General features: G+C 41.7%; 1 protein-coding gene across 3 annotated transcripts in view; it reads left to right on the plus strand.

Annotated features, from left to right (window-relative positions):
• Window positions 1-3,236: 3,236 nt before the first annotated feature.
• The window catches only part of spopla (speckle type BTB/POZ protein like a), a 191,177-nt gene continuing 176,922 nt past the window's right edge, over window positions 3,237-17,491 (plus strand). For all 3 annotated transcript variants that reach the window (XM_073025791.1, XM_073025802.1, XM_073025796.1), the window contains exon 1: window positions 3,237-3,350. The gene's annotated coding sequence lies outside the window, so the exon portion shown is untranslated. The remainder of the gene's footprint in view (window positions 3,351-17,491) is intronic.

Here is a 17,491-nt window from a genome sequence, read left to right on the forward strand (position 1 = left end):
GATGTGGGCAACATTTATTACCCATATTGAATTATTCTTATGGAGGTGATACGTTGCCTTCCACAACCACTGTACTCCTCTGAGTGAGGGTACTGCTGAATAGGAAGTAACAGAATTTACAAACAGGCAAGGGAACAGCAGAAATACAAAATCAAATAATTTTGCGATGTTGAATAATTGAAGGAGAATAGAGTTGAGAAGTTAAGGTTCTTGATGCTATTTTTATGTACTGCTGTAATTTATTTAAGGTTTAGGTACAACGGCAAGATCTTCACAATTAAGTTTGTTCTGAACCATTCAAGAAAACTCAAGATCACTGGCCTTTGATTTCCTGAACAGTTAAAAAGATTGGAATGATAATTTAAATACCTGTATATGTTTACATTAAAGGCAAAATTACCTATAAGCAATATAATTTTGCAAACAGTAAAAATGTATCTAATTGTATGCTTTGATATTTATTGTAATGCAGAGACTCTCTTCATAAAAAGAAACTGATCTTGATTATTAACGTATATTCATACTGCCTGAAATACTTCAAAATTGCTAACAAATAATAACTTGGTGGTATTTTCTGTATTACTGATCTCTCAATCGTTGCCTGGAGTAAAGTATTAATGATGGAAAGGTTCAGTAACTCCCTGTAGTTTTGCATAGATTGACAGAACAGAGTCTTGAAATTCACAGTGCCCTTGGGCCATTCAGTTTTCTCACATAGAGAAGTAAGTTACTTGATGCAGTTACCGTAGTTTATAACCCTGAGCATCAAGACTTGCATTGGACATACAGTGCTGCTCTTACTACTTTAAAGCTAAGCATTAATAAATAAAAAAACAACATTTTTAGCACATAAAATGTTCTGATCACAAATTGTGTGCCATATATATTATCCTGTGGTCCACATCTGTAATTCACTCAGCTGAGGGGACTATGGTGATTTGCTACCGCTGCCTCAATTTCTGTACCTAGCTATCGGTTTTTATGAAACAAATTAAAATGACAGTTCAGATTCATGAAGGAGTCAAACTGGACATACTTGGGGGCTGTGGTAGAATAAAGAACCCTACAAAAAATTCCTGGGAATTCTGGACAATGTTTCTCACTCCCTGCATGCCACCTTGGCTGAACAGAGAAGCACTTTCAGTAATAGACTAAGACAACTGCTCAGCTCCAAAGACTGCTGCATGAGATCATTCTTACCCTTGGCCATTAGGCTCTATAATGAGTCAACCTATAGCCGGGGAAGAGATGACCCCCTCCTGTTAGACTGTTTGGGTTACTTTTCTTTAGTTCTTTCTTACTTTTCTTCTAATATTTGTATATCTGTGCACTTGTAATGTTACTGTGACACTTTAATTTCCTTTGGGATCAATGAGGTATCTATCTACCTACATGGAAAAAACAGATCATGATATACTCCAAATTGTCATATTTATTAGTGTCCAGCATGTGTTACATGTTGGTGAATTTTAAATATTGTGCATTTATAAGTCTACCAATTTGTAAATTGCTCCATTAGTAGCCAAATAAACACATTAACACGAAATACTATTTTATTATGTTCAAAATGTACTATTACTTGTTTCAATTTGTCATGTGGAAGCATCCACATTGATTTTCAAAATCATACCATCTTCTTGAACCTTGACAGTTTTTAACAGTAGTTGGATACAACTTGGTGGCCTGCAGGTAATGACACAAAATACTGTACACTGGGGGAACTCAGTGGGTCTTGCAGCATCTACAGAGGGAAAAGGAGTTACTGTCCAGCCTCTGCAGTCTGTTGTATCTCCAGCCTGCTTTTCGAATGCCTCAGGGTTAATAAAGAAGTTCAGTGCATTAACTTGTGAGCGGACATACAGATCAGATCAGATATAATTTGCAGGATTTCTCCTCTAAATAAGATAAATGAACACTCAAGCTTTTCGTGACATTCATTACAACATGTTTTTGCTGAACTTTTAAAATTAATTTAAAATTGGACTTCAAATTTGCTGAAATACGAATCCACAATCAGCAATTAAAGCATTTATTTTTGTTTCCCATCTTTCTTTTCTGCAGTGATGGCAGACTGTTTTAGCAACGCGGCAATTTCTTAGCTCCTTGAGTTGCTGCCACATGATTGGTTGATTAGATATTTGCATTAACAGGCAGGTGTACCTAATAAAGTGGTCACTGAGTGTAGATCTCTTCAACTATCATCTAGGAATGCAGGAACATACTGGACCCTTCAATGCAATGATATAGTCTTTTTAGTGCTAATGTTGAGACCTCAAATGTGTTGCTTGAAAATTACCTTGGCTTGAAATGTCAGAGAATGCCTTATGTATATTCCAATGAAATTTTCTTTTGAAATTTTGAGAAATCTGCTGGGATTAAAATGGAAAGAATCATGTTTTCTTTCTCTCATCTGAAATATTAATTGTCATTTAAAATGATCCAAATAAGGTATTAAAAGAGGATTTTAATTGTTAATATTTTGGTACCAGCCCAATTGCTGGCAACTCATTGTTGTGCATTTTTGAAAAATGCAAATGTTTGATTGTAAAAACAAAATATTGCCAATGTAGTAACTATAATTACAATAAAGAGCAGGGCAAAGGCATGTGCTAATTAGGATGTAACCATCTTTATTTTTTTCTTTTCTGCTAGCCTCTATTGGTAAATTCGTACAAGCCAGCAATACTGCAACTCAAAGCCAGAGACCTATCCTTAAGGAAAGTCCATGATTTGTACACCCATCTGCAAAATAGCATCCTTTGTCCAATGTTAGAAAGCCAATAAGTGTTCCTGTTTAAAAGTTCATCAGCACATCATTACTGAATTAAAACATAAAATACCAAAATACTCTGCTGTTGAGGCAGCATCGGTGGAAGGAGAAAGAGGATTAATATTTTAAGATGATGGCCAGATTGGTTAATGCAATCACAGGCCATGTTCTGATGGAAGGGTAAAAATTAAGCATCCATGGTTTTGTCTTGTTTTTTAATCCTTATTTACAGCATTACTATGCAGGTTAATTATAGGAAGGGCACCTGAGGCTGCAAGCTGCAGGAAAAAAACACGCAAAACATAACGCATCCTTGCTTGTGTAACAATATGAAAAAAAAATCACTTGAACGTACTTCCTGTAACGTCTGAATTTGCTTCCAGGAAGGCTGGTTTATTTGATTGACAGCTCGCTCATAAACAGAGAGGCCGCGGCTTCCGGAAAGGGCCGGAAATTACCGAGATGTGACGAAGGTAGCCGAACAGCGGCCGATCGCTCCAAACAGTTGAAAGCCTGAACTTGTGTGGCGGCCGCGGACATTAGGAGCCCTCGGTGCCTGTGTGGCTCCGGGCCGAGGACTGTAAGTAGCCTGTCGGGCTCTTCCCTTTTTACTTTGATTGATATTGGTTGATTTTGGAAAAGCAAATGATACTTAAGTATTTTAATTGGGCCGAAGCAGGCGTTCGCAACCCGGCGGTCCCTGAATAAATGGGAGTGGGGGAAACTTCACAAAGCAGCAGGTAATGATGGACACCGAGCTCCGGCCCTCCTGGGCTCATCTGAAACCAGCGACACACGCTTTTATTATCCTAAAATGATCCTTGCTCATTGGGAGGATGAACCTCTACCGGATTGGGAAAAAAGATAGCAAAACATTCGAGAATATTGACTGTTGTTTGACTGACAGAAAATTAATATGTGGATCCTGTGATGAGGATGTGCCAGAGCTTGTGCTAGTCATTTGTGGCAGCCAAAACGCGCCGCGTATTATCTATCTCTCCTCGGTCGCATATGAACCTTTCAGTCGGGGCTTCCTGAGGCGATTGGTTAGCGACGAACAAAGAGATTGTCCCTTTCTTCCTCCACCACCCCGACTCCCACTCCCCTCCCCCTCCGTCCTCACCCTTTGGCCCAGCTGAGTTGTATAATCGAGCAGATGAAATAAGAATGTTGTCTTCTCTACCTAATTACTTCTCTCCCGCAGACACATAAAATCTTTTGGAAAGTTGCATCTCGTTAAACATGTTTAAACTCTTGTTGTTTCTGACCCACGTAGGGGTTTGTTAATGACAGTTTGATATGGCATGACAAAAAGGTGTTAAAGCCTTTTACGTTATTTCATCGTCTGTTATTTATAAACATACCTAATGGTAATTTAGATGACTAAACTAATATTGTACCTGATAGCTAACTTGTTGGGCTAGGTTTTAATTTACATCAGCAATTGAATAGTAAGGGCAAAAGTGCAGTTGGCTAATTGGATCTTTTGAATCTTTGAAGGTGGTTCTTTTATAGCAGGTAAAGCTGATGTGGGGAGCATAGCTATGGGTGGCTGAAGAACTTGTTTTTTGTTCTTGGTTTCTCATTTGTATGTCATACTGCATACGCTAATCAATAGTAGATGTCAGTCTTTGTCATTAAAACACTTGTGCTAATTTGTTACTTGATGTTCTGAGAAATAAAGAACTGCAGCACCAAGTAAACTTTCTGGGCAAACAATTTTGTGCATACAAAGTTGCATAACATGAAAATCTGATGGATATCAAATAATCCATTACCTTTAGGAAAGAAAGCCCAGTCTAGTTACATGTAATGTCAGTGTGAATAACTTTCAAATAACTCATTGGACTGCAGTTGTTTGTTTTCAATTGGTCTTGTTTTATAAACAACTAGATTACTTAAACATCTAAGCAACTAAAGATAGGTTCTAAGAACAGACCATGTGTCTAAAGTAAAAGAAATATGATTGGTATGATAATGGATATTATTGAATTTGCATCCTGAGGCCTAGACTATTCATGTGGAGAGTTTTTTCAACTCTACTTAATGGTTTGGGGGTTTTAAAATTTATCTAAATATGAAATCAGTTTTAATTATAGTTGCTAGATTGTTGTATAAGACCCATCCTTTACTAAGTTCCTTCAGGAAAGGAAATTTTCCTTTCTTATCTGATTGGCCTATATATACATCCAGATATATTATGGAGGTCTCTAAATTCTTCTGACAATGGCAATGAGAATGAGTGTGAAATAACAATTGCCTGTTTTACTTGTGAATTTTAAAAAAGACTTCAGTGGGGAAAAACATTGACTTTGAGTGTTTTGAGATATACAGCTGGGTTACTTAATTTAAATCCTATATTTTAAATCAGTTTTTAAATGTGGAGAAAGGTTGATTAATTATACAAAAGTTTATTCTCAGAATATCAGAATTAATGCATATTGCAAAGATGATTTTCAGATCTGTTGCTGGGTTTACCTACTTTCCCCTCCAAAGACATTGCAGTTTGAAATGTGTTGAATTTGGTTAAACAATGTAAATATCTTAATTGTAACGTGAGCTGGTGCCAGTCAATGAACAGTAACAGGTTACAGTTATCCCACCTCTGTAGTCTTGTGGGGCCTTGAATGTATGTATGCAAACTTTAATACATTTCACAAACTAAATTGCTTGAACACATGGTAGCATAGTGATTAGCGTAATGGTATTACAGCACCAGTGACCGGGGTTCAATTCCTGCTGCTGTTTGTTAAGTGTTTCACATTTTCCCCTTGACTGCCTGGGTTTCCTTTGAGTGCTCTGGCTTCTGTCCACATTCCAAAGATGTACTGGTTTAATAGGTTAATTGCTCACGCGGGTGTAATTGGGCAGTGTGGGCTTGTTAGGCCAGAAGGGCCTTTTGCCATGCTGGATCTGTAAATAAAATTAAAATATTTTGTTCTTGTGATTCAGACTTAAGCAGTATCAGAAATTGGTATCTAGTGATGTGATGGAATCTGAAAATGTTTTGAAGTTGCTTTTGCTTCTGTTATGTTCTGTGAATTTCAGACCCCCAGATCAGCTTTTTGTATGTATTTAAAAATGGGTAACTTAAACCTTGCTGCACTGTTCTCTTTGTATATTATGGAACAGCTTATTTCCTTACCTCCATCTACCAGTGAAGAGACAAGGACACTGGGATCACCACAGGGCTTCTAAGTAGATAGGCCTCTGTTCAAGCCTGCCTAATGTCATTGAAGGAAACAGAGGAAGATGCAGAAAGATAAGGAAAGCCACCAACTATGAGAAGAATTGTTTTCTTTGATAAAGGGGAAATACTTAAATCAACAAAAATGTCTGCATGATTTTAGCAGCTGATTGATTTGATCTCTTTGGGATGGATATTGAAACCCACAAATTATGTTCCGGTAAAGACATATGCTGAAGTGCCCAGGCAGTAGTGTAACTGCATTAGTAAATGTAGCTCATTCAATAGGGTTCTTGGGATTTGAAAACTATAGTATGTTGTGGTGGAATTGTCCAGTGAACCTGCTGTTTGGAGACTGCGTTGAGAAGGCTTTGGGTCATCCATTAATTATGTTTCACCTCTCCATTCAAAACAAAGTGCTACATATGCTGGGCCTCTGAAATAAAAGCAGAAAATGCTGAAAACGTTCGGCAGATCGCAGTCTGTAAAGTGGGAGAAAAAAGGTCCATGAATGTTCATCAGGTCATCAATGTGAATTGCTAATTGTTATATTTCTTCACAGTTACTTGTCTCGCTAAGCATTTTGTTTGCTTCCCATCAATTATAACCTTAATATTGAAGGTGTTCAACTCCAAATTTTCTGAATGTGCTTCCTCAAAAGTCCTGCAGGAATTTCTGTTTTTAGCTTTAACTGTTATAGCATATTTCACCAGCATATTTCATAAGACATAGAAGCAGAATTAGGCCAATATCATCAATAGCATAACCTGTTCAACCATGTAAATTTTATGGCCAAGAACTGGACTGGTGCCTGTACTTCGTCAGGAGGCTCCTATCTAAATACAACACAGTTTGCTGTGGCAACTGCTCTGTCTGGGACTACAATAATCTAGAGTGTGCACATAGTTTAGCACATCATGGAAAAGAGCCTCGCCTCTAAGGCCTTAATAAAGAGTCAGCATAATCAAAGACCCCACCCACCCCAGACGTTCTCTCTTCTTCCTTCTGTCAAGACAGACAGTGCAAAAATCTGAAAGTGTGTTCCACCAGACTCCAGGGCTATTGACTCAAATCCCACTGTTATAAGTCTATTGAATGGTCCCCTTTTATAAGATAGAGTATTGACCTCATAAGCTACCTCATCATGACCTTGCATCTTATTGTCTATCTGCACTGCAGTTTTTCTGTAACTAGCATTTTATTCTGCATTTTGTTGTTGCGTTTTGTACTACCTCAGTGTACTGATGTGATAAAATGATTGTATGAATGGCATGTCAAACAGCATTTCACTGTGGCTCAGTGCATGTGACAATAATAAACTAACTTGCCACACGTTTAGAACTGTCTGAGATGGTTTAGACTTTTTAATCATTACTGATCTGTCTTTCATGAATCTTAAGTTGTGGGAGATGAGGAGAAGGAAATAAAATACTGGGTCTGAGAGATGCAGGTCACAGCAGTTGCTGGAAATCTGAAATAAAAACAAATGCTTAATACTTGGCCAGTCAAATTGGTTCAGTGGAGAGTGTGGGGGGGGGGGGTGCAACATCTGACCTACAGTTTCATGTCCTTAGATCTGGCTAGTTCTGACACAAGCAGGAAAGGCAGACCTCTGACATATTTGTTTTAATATTATCCTGGTGCTGCAGCATAGTTAAACAAGATGAGGTACAATTAATGAACTTGAATTAGGCTTTGGAAGGTAAATTGCTAATTGGGTAACTGCTTTGCAGGACATTTCTGATTCTGCGTGGGTGCCTTTGATCTTCCAGTTGCCTATCACTTAAGTATTCATTTCATTCCCACTCTGAAGTCTTTTTGATTTCCAATACAGTTCTATTCAAGGCCTGAATGCATTTGGAACAGATTATCTTCAGTCTAGGTACATTGCAATCGTAATACTCTAATGTTAGATAGCCTTCTTCTTTGGTTATCAAACTGCAACTCAATTTTATTTTTTTTCTACAGAAACCTGCAGAATATTTCCTGGATTCTTTTTCTGATTTCTAGTATCCTCTAGGTTCTGCTTCTCACAGTTCCGGCAACACCCCCCCCCCCCTTTTTATGCCCGCATCTCCCTCCATTTACCACTCCACTTGACTGATCAGCAATGATTAGCCTTCAACACCTTCCAGTGGCATTTCTCACATGGATTCTTTGTCTCCTCTTTCAGAGATTCTTTGCTCTCCCCATTCCTCCCTTGCTTCATCCCCACCCCTTCCCAGTGATTTAAAATATGCTTGTCCTCATTTTTGGTTTTGATGAGAGATGAACAATCTAAAATTTGAACTTTTTTTCTGTCCATGATCAAAGTTTATTGCCATATGCACAAGTATGTGTATGAACCAATGAAATGAAAAACTTGCAGCAGGAATACAGGCATATAGCATCAGATAAGCAGCATTTCCAAGAAAAACATAAGTTGTACACTTTTTTTGCCTAGAAAGAACCCAATTAGAATAAGAAAAATAAGTCCTTTGTAGTGCAAAGTGGTCTAAGTGTTGTCATACTGAGTTGGTAATTGGGGTAATGCAGATTGGTTCAAGAACAGAATGGTTGAAGGGAAACAGCTTTTCTTGAATTTGCTGGTGTAGGGACTTCAGGCTGCTGTGCCCCCTCTCTGATGGTAGCTGTTAGAAAATGGCCAGGCCCACATGGTGGGGATATTTGACAGATGTTTCCTTGAGGCAGTGCCACATGTAGAACATATTAATGATGGGAAGGGATAGAATCGGAGCAAGGAAAATGGTCTTTGGCCTAACTGGTCCATCCTGACCAAGATGTCCATCCAAGTTAGTCCCATTTCCCAGTATTTGTTTCTTAACCCCATAATACTTCACGGCAGCTGATTCCACATAGATACCATCCTTTGTGTAAAAGTGAAGTTCATTTTAACTTTTTTCCTTTCCCCTTAAACCTATTCCTTGAGCAAGTTCTTGATCTAGTCCTTGGTATTCCAACTCTGAGGATAAAAAGACTGAGTGCATTTACCCTAGCTATGCCTCTCATGATTTTATGGACCTCAGTAAGATCACTTTGTCCTATAGTCTAAGGAATAAAGTCCTAGCTTGTTTACCTTTTCCCTATAACTGTATTCCTCAAGTCCTGGCAACATCTTTGTAAATTTTTGCTGTACTCTTTTTCCAGGGTAATAAATGTTTTTCCATAGCAGGGTAACCTATCTGAGCATGATATTCCCAAGTGTGGTCTAGCAGCATCTTGTACATCTGCACCATGACCTCCAACTTTTATGCTTAGTGCCCTGATTTAGGAAGGCCAGTGTGCCAAAAACATTTTTCACCATCATGTAATTTTAGTGTCATCTGCAAATTTACAAAACATGCCTTACACGATCTTATCCAAATTTTGATATAGATAACAAACAATAATGGACCCAATACCAAGCCCTGAGACACACCACCATTCACGGGACTCCATTCCGAGAAAGCCGCCTTCCATCACCATCTGCTTTGTATTATTAGGCCAATTGTGTATGCAGTTAGCCAGTTCTTCCTGGATTCTATGTGATTCAACCTTCCAGAGCAGCCTATCCTGTGGAACCTTAGCAATAGCTTTACTGAAGTCCATGTAGACCACATCTACTACCATGCCCTCATCAGCATTCTTGGTCTCCTCAATAATAAAAAAAACAGGTTTGTAAGATATGATCTCACACACACAAAACCATGTTAACTACCTAATATATGTATATTTTAACTCTCAGAATAGAAAATAGAATTGGTCATTATAAATTGTCCTGTAGTTAAGTTAGGATTAAATAGGTGGGTTACTGGGTGGTGGGGCTTGATGGTTGAGGAAGGGGCCTGTTCAACATTATCTCTGAATTTAAAAACAAAAGAATCCTCTTCAGTAACTTGCCACAGATTTTGGAGTTATTGGTCTATAGATCACAAGCTTTTCTCTGCCACCCTTCTTAAAAGCACTATATTAACTATGTTCGTCAATCTTGAGGTTGATAATGGTGCAAATATCTCAGCTGGTTGAGTGGTATCGCAACAACAACTCTGCACTCCTGTGGACTTCAGGAAGGGGAAGTTGAGGGAATACACACATCCTCATCATGGGATCAGTAGTGGAAAGGGTGAGCTGTTTCAAGTTCTTGGGTGTCTACATCTCTGAAGGTCTATTCTGGGCCCAACATATTGATGGAAATACAATGAAGACATGACAGTGGCTGTATTTCATTAGGAATTTGAGGAGATTTGGTAGGTCACTAAAGACACTTGCAAAATTCTACAGCGGTACGTGGAGAGCATTCTAACTGGTGGCATCATGATCTGGTATGGAGGGGCCAATGCACAGGATCAGAAAAAGCTGCAGAAAGTTGTAAACATAGCCAACTCCCTCATGGGCACTAGCCTCCTCAGCATTCAGGACACTTTCAAAACATGATACCTCATAAAGATGACATCTATCATTAAGGACCCCCCATCACCCAAGACATGCCCTCTCCTCATTCTTGTAATCAGGAGGGAGGTACAGAAGCCTGAAGACACACACTTAATGTTTAAGGAACAGCTTCTTCCCCTTCACCATTGGATTTCTGAATGGACAAGGAACCCATGAAAACTACCTTATGACATTTTCCCCTTTTTGCACTACATATACAATATATTTGTACTATTGAAATTTAGTTTTCATTGTGTATTGCTAAGTACTGCTGCCACAAAACAATACATTTCACGACATGTAGTGTAAGTGGTTAGTGCGATGCTATTAAAGCTAACAGCATCGGAGTTTGGAGTTCAATTCCAGCATCTTCTGTAAGGAATTGGAACGTCATCCCTGTGGGATATGTGTTTTTTTTTCCTGGTGCTCTGGGTTTCCTCCCATATTCCAAAGACTTACTGATTCCTAGGTTAGTTGGTCATTGTAAATTGATTAGGTTAGGGTTAAATCGAGGGTTGTCTGGATTTGATGGGTGGTGTGGTTGGGCCTATTCTAAATAAATAAATATACCAGTGATTTTAAACACTCTGATTCATAGTGTGTCATGTTCACACATTCAGAGTGTCATTAGGTCTCATTGTTCTATTTGTAAACCCAATGCTGCTCATTGTCTCTAAGCAATATACCCTTCTAATATTTGCATTGTTGTTGCACAGACTCAGCCCCTCAGTGTCAACTTGCAGCAGGACCTTGGACTGCAGTGCTCTTGCATAACGCCATTGCATTGACTGCATCAACCTTCAGTGCATCCTTCGGCACATATTTCTGCAGTGTGAAATGTGCCAGGTAGCATTCATTACTGGGCACCTTGTTCCATTGGAAGATCAAATGTTTTGGGCAGACCAAAATGTATCTTCCGTCATTTTCCACTAGCATGTTTGTTTTGATAAATGTTTCTGGGAACAACTTGTTGAACCGAATACATGGCTGCTTGCATTGAAGCTTGTCAATGATTCTAGCATCTTATTTCAAACCTTTACAAAAGCACAGTTCAGAGTGGATGATTATCTAATCCTCTTTGTAGTTGTCTCAAGGGCGATGAGCAAGAAAGTCCCTGCCTGTGAAGGAATAACCTGACATGGGGTGGCCTGTCTCACTGGCAGCCAAACAAGATTTTACCATTTATCAGAGAGTTCTGCAGATGAGGCATTCTGCCATATGTTTTAATACTAGCTTCGGAAACTGTCCCTTAGAATTTATTATGTCGTTCTGCAGTGTCTGCGGACCACTGCCTGTGGTTTTGTGGTCTTAAGTAAAGTTTTGTATTCAGAAACTTTTCTGGGAGGAAAGGTAGTGTTGCAAAACCCAAATGAACAGAACCTAATACGGCAACAAGCCCAGGCCCGTCCTTTGCAACTATAACATCCATTGTAATTGGTTTGTATTAATTGTTTAACAAAAGCCTGTGTTTTGCTGCCAGTTTATTGGAGGCTTGGCAGGTGTAACTATTGGAATTGTCACATGTTCTGAGATACAGTGAAAGCTTGTCTTGCATTCCATTCTTATAGATCAAGTCATTACAGTGCACTGATGGACAAGTAAAAACAATAACAATGCAGAATAATGTAACAGCAGTGTAGGTAAACAATAAGATCACAAAGGTAGATTGTGAGATTGAGACCATTTTATCATACTAGGGAAACATCTAGTAATCTTTAATAGGGGAGAAGCTGTTCTTGAGTCTGGAGGTATGTGCTTGCAGATTACTGTATCCCGTGGAAGACGGGAGTATAGAGGATGTCTGGGATGGGTTGGGTATTTGATTATGCTGACTGCTTTAATGAGGTATGAGAAGTGTAGTAAGAGGCCATGGAGGGGAAGCTGGTTTCAATTACGTGTTGACCTGAGTCCACAACACTTTGCAGTTTCTTGCGGTCATGTGCAGTTGCCATATCAAACCATCATGTATCCAGATGAGATACTTTCTATGGTGCAGCGATTTTTTTTTAATTAATAAAGGTCAGCAGGGATCTGCCAAATTCCTTTCAGCTCTTGTGGAAGTAGAGGCATTAGTGAGCTTTCTTGGTTGTGGATCAGTTTGGGCTATTGGTGTTAGTCAGTTCCAGGAACTTGAAACTCAAACCTCAGCTATGTTGTCAATATCAGTTATGGAATATCATGGACTTGCAATTTTCATGCACCCCAACCCTTTGTCCACGGAAATGGTACTACAGCAAGTGTATCTTAATATGTTAAAAGATAGCAACACTAATTAAATCTAGTCAGAAACTCGGAACCAAGAAAATTAATAATGCATACAGTCCTATCTGATTCTTTTAAAGTCCAAATGATTGTCCAAAGAATCAGATGGGCATTCATAAAGATTTTGAGTACCCTATATTTGTCTTTATGATGGCCCTCTTCATTGTATTTTCAGAAATCTGATTAACACAATTAATTTACATATGTATATAACATTTCATGAATGGACTATTACAATATTGGAGTGATAATTCATTTATGTTAAAATGTTAGCCAGGATGAGTTTGCACTCATTGTTTCTATCATTAGTAACAGGAGAGGTTTCACAACATTTTTGTGCTTCAAAACATTCTACAGTTAATGAATGTACCTTTTGTCTCATCATTTATGGCAACAGCTTTCACCAGCTTGGCCTGAGGACACTATCAACAGAAGCATTGTTCAAGAAGATCAGTGTGGAAGCCCGCAAACATAGCTGTTTGGCAGTGCTACCGGAGGACCCAGTTTATTGGTTGCTCTGAAGTCCATCATAATTGGCATCTATGAATAGAAACTTAACTACTAGGAAGAGCTAAAACTGGTTTGAGAATGAACACAAAATTGAGGAGCTAATTAATCTCCAGGCTTTTCTGGGTTGGAAACTTCACTATCCCTCAAAGGGAGGGGAAAAAAAATAGTCACCTGAAGGTAGAAGACCTGTGACCTATAGAACAGGTGATGGATGGAGAGAGAAGGATTCTTCAGTGCTGATACGGCTATCTGCAGCCCAAGCAAGCATCAGAGGCCCACGGACTTGTTGAACTTGCCACAAAAAGTCAATGTATGCAGAAAGGAACACTTTGTAGAATTCCATGGCCATGATCCTTGTCTTGACATGAGTACCCTCAACTTCATTGCACAGCAACCAATTTGGTCCGTTCCATCCCCAGTGTCAAGATATTAGAAAAGGCCTTATCCTAACTTGAAAATATTGTGACAAGTATTAATGTCATAACTTTGTGCTGAAGACTTTCAGTTGTAAATCTACAATTTCTTTTTATGTTATTAGATGCTGTAGTTAGAACTATCATCAAGAAGGGTAACTGCAGGGGGTCTAACTGCAGGGGGTCCCAAGGGTCATACATGGTTGCCTTTCCCAATGTGGCTGGAGAGCTGCTCCTCAAATTCGAATCCATGCGTCCAGATGCACAGTGGATGTGATCTTCATCACATGACTGTTACAAAAAACCCATAAGGAGCCCTATTGAATATGCATACTCAATTTAGCTGAATACAGAAATTGCTGGTATTTCATTTTTTGCTTCCTGATGACAAACAAATCATGATCCTAGCCAGTGGAGCTAAATCTGTCCTACATTCTTGGTGAAGATGTGCACCAAACAAAGGTGTGATGTTGCCCTAAGACTTTTGACAATCTTTCTCATTACTGTGTTGCATCAGAGCTCAAGTCACCTAAACATTTGTGGTTAAGCTGTAGTAAAAAGTTAACTTGGGTTGACTCTTGATGGAATACTGAGCTCCATGACATCTTTCACTATATGACTGAAATGTATGAGAGGATGAACTTAGCACTCAAAATCTGCAAGGCATATTACCTCTCCCATACTCCCATGCATATTTTAGAGCAGCATTTCTTGACAAAGGTGGACATCAATGTTAAAAATTCACTAGTACTTTCAATGTTTCAGCAAAGCTGCTTTAAAGAAAAGATGTTTGAACATCAAGAACTCAGGCCTGGCACAAGCATGTCTGCTGGATAGTAGTAATTGCTGTCCTCCAATATTCTTCTGAGACATGGACAACCTATAGCAGGCAACTCAGTACATGTGATACCAGCAACCCTGTCTCTGCAAAATTGTTTCAACATGTTGGATGATCAGGCAAAGTAATGTTGATGTCCTCCCTAGGCTAATAGCCCCAGTGCTGAGGATATAATTGTACTTGTTTGGTCCCTTAAAGATATTACCAGTTGGAAAAGGAAGAATGTGCTTAAATATCCTTGTTGTGGGGAAACTGCACTATCAACTCTGCCCTCCATCGCGTCTCCCATATTTCACGCACCTCTGCCCTCACCCCATTCCCCCGCCAGCCCACCAGGGCTAGAGTCCCCCTGGTCCTCACCTATCGCCCTACCAGCCTACAGATCCACCGTATAATCCTCTGTAACTTCCGCCTCCTCCTACGTGATCCCACCAACAGCCACATCTTCCCTCCCTCCCCCCCCACTCTCGGCTTTCTGCAGGGATCGCTCCCTATGCGACTCCCTTGTACATTCATCCCCCCCCATCCCTCCCCACTGACCTCCCTCCGGGCACTCATCCCTGCAAACGGAAGAAGTGCTACACCTGCCCCCACACTTCTTCCCTCACCACCATCCTAGGCCCCAGACAGTCCTTTCAGGTGAGGCACCACTTCACCTGCGAGTCAGCTGGGGTGATATACTGTATCCGGTGCTCCCGATGTGGCCATTTATACATTGGGGAGACCCGCCGCAGACTGGGAGACCGTTTCGCCGAACACCGGCGCTCAGTCCTCCAACAGTGGCGGGATCTCCCTGTGGCCACACACTTCAATTCCACAGACCACTCCCACTCCGACATGTCTGTCCATGGCCTCCTCTACCATCAAGATGAGGCCACATGCAGGTCGATGGAGCAATACCTTATCTCCCGCCTAGGTAGCCTCCTACCTGCTGGCATGAACATTCAACTCACAGACCTCCGTTGATACCCCTGCCCCCCCCCCCCTTACCCCCATCCCTATCTATTATTTTAGTCTGGTTCTCTTTCTCTCTCTTTTTTTCCCCCCTCACTATAATCTCCCCCCAGCCCTACCTTTCTTTCTCTTTTATTTCCCATAATTCTCTACCTTCCCCCTAGCCCATTTCCCTCCAGCCTATCACTTCCTAGCTCTCTACTTTATCCCTCCCCCCACTTCCTAACCCCCTCGACCATCCCATGTTACTTCACTCCTGATGAAGGGTTTCGGCCCGAAACGTCGTCATTACCTCCTCCCATAGATGCTGTCTGGCCTGCTGAGTTCTGCCAGCATTTTGTGTTTTTATTCATCCCTAAGAATGTTTGGGAGTTCCTTGCCTATGATTGCACAGTGAAGAAATGTGTTGGACATTGAGAACTTTGAATTCAGAGCACACAAAAGCTTCACATAAATAACAAAATGAGGGCATCAGCTGCAACCTCACAAAATACCTACTTGTCCTCTCCTTCAAGCACCACTAGCCCTTTCTGTAGAAGAGTTTGTGTTCTCACATCAATCACCTCTTAACAACAAAACCATAGTGCAAGCAAGTCATTTTAATCTTGTATAGATCTGCCAAAGGAGGATAGATGTAATGTATGAAACGGTGGCAGATAATTTGCATGCAGCACTGGGCACCTGTGTGTTTGCTTTTGGTTTGTGTGCATTGTGTTATTGAGTGAGGAGCATGAAACATCACTCTTTAACGGAGAATACAGGCAAGTGCAAAATTATTTATTTTCTTGTGGTGTTCTTGTTTGAAATTTACCTCCCTGGGATGGTGAGCACAAGGATTATGTGGAAGGGATATGTTGTGTTTTTAAGATGCCGTTTACACCTTCAGAACAGCACGACCATCTCAAGCTCCTAGGTTGCATACCATTTCAACTACCCTCCTCATTGTCACACCAACCTGCCCATCTCTGCTTTCTCCACTGCCAGCCTGAGGTCCAATGTAAACTCGAGGAATAGCCCTCGTATTTTGCTGTGGTAGGATTAGGGTAACAACTCAGTGAAATAAACATTGAATTTTCCAGTTATAGGTAACCCTTTCCTAGTGTTTTTTTCTCTCTCTCTCTCTCTCTCTCTCTCTCTCTCCCCCTCCCTCCCTCTCCCTCCCTCTCCCTCCCTCTCCCTCCCTCTCCCTCCCTCTCCCTCCCTCTCCCTCCCTCTCCCTCCCTCTCTCCCTCCCTCTCCCTCCCTCTCTCCCTCCCTCTCTCCCTCCCTCTCTCCCTCCCTCTCTCCCTCCCTCTCTCCCTCCCTCTCTCCCTCCCTCTCTCCCTCCCTCTCTCCCTCCCTCTCTCCCTCCCTCTCTCCCTCCCTCTCTCCCTCCCTCTCTCTCTCCCTCCCTCTCTCTCTCCCTCCCTCTCTCTCTCCCTCCCTCTCTCTCTCCCTCCCTCTCTCTCTCCCTCCCTCTCTCTCTCCCTCCCTCTCTCTCTCCCTCCCTCTCTCTCTCCCTCCCTCTCTCTCTCCCTCCCCCTCTCTCTCCCTCCCCCTCTCTCTCCCTCCCCCTCTCTCTCCCTCCCCCTCTCTCTCCCTCCCCCTCTCTCTCCCTCCCCCTCTCTCTCCCTCCCCCTCTCTCTCCTCCCCTCTCTCTCCCTCCCCTCTCTCTCCCTCCCCTCTCTCTCCCTCCCCTCTCTCTCCCTCCCTCTCTCTCCCTCCCCTCTCTCTCCCTCCCCCTCTCTCTCCCTCCCCCTCTCTCTCCCTCCCCCTCTCTCTCCCTCCCCCTCTCTCTCCCTCCCCCTCTCTCTCCCTCCCCCTCTCCCTCCCCCTCTCTCTCCCTCCCCCTCTCTCTCCCTCCCCCTCTCTCTCCCTCCCCCTCTCTCTCCCTCCCCCTCTCTCTCCCTCCCCCTCTCTCTCCCTCCCCCTCTCTCTCCCTCCCCCTCTCTCTCCCTCCCCCTCTCTCTCCCTCCCCCTCTCTCTCCCTCCCCCTCTCTCTCCCTCCCCCTCTCTCTCCCTCTCTCTCCCTCTCCCTCTCCCTCTCCCTCTCTCTCCCTCTCCCTCTCCCTCTCCCTCTCCCTCTCCCTCTCCCTCTCCCTCTCCCTCTCCCTCTCCCTCTCCCTCTCCCTCTCCCTCTCCCTCTCCCTCTCCCTCTCTCTCTCTCT

This window comes from Hemitrygon akajei, chromosome 2 (genome assembly GCF_048418815.1).
Source record: "Hemitrygon akajei chromosome 2, sHemAka1.3, whole genome shotgun sequence".
NCBI classification, from domain to species: domain Eukaryota; kingdom Metazoa; phylum Chordata; class Chondrichthyes; order Myliobatiformes; family Dasyatidae; genus Hemitrygon; species Hemitrygon akajei.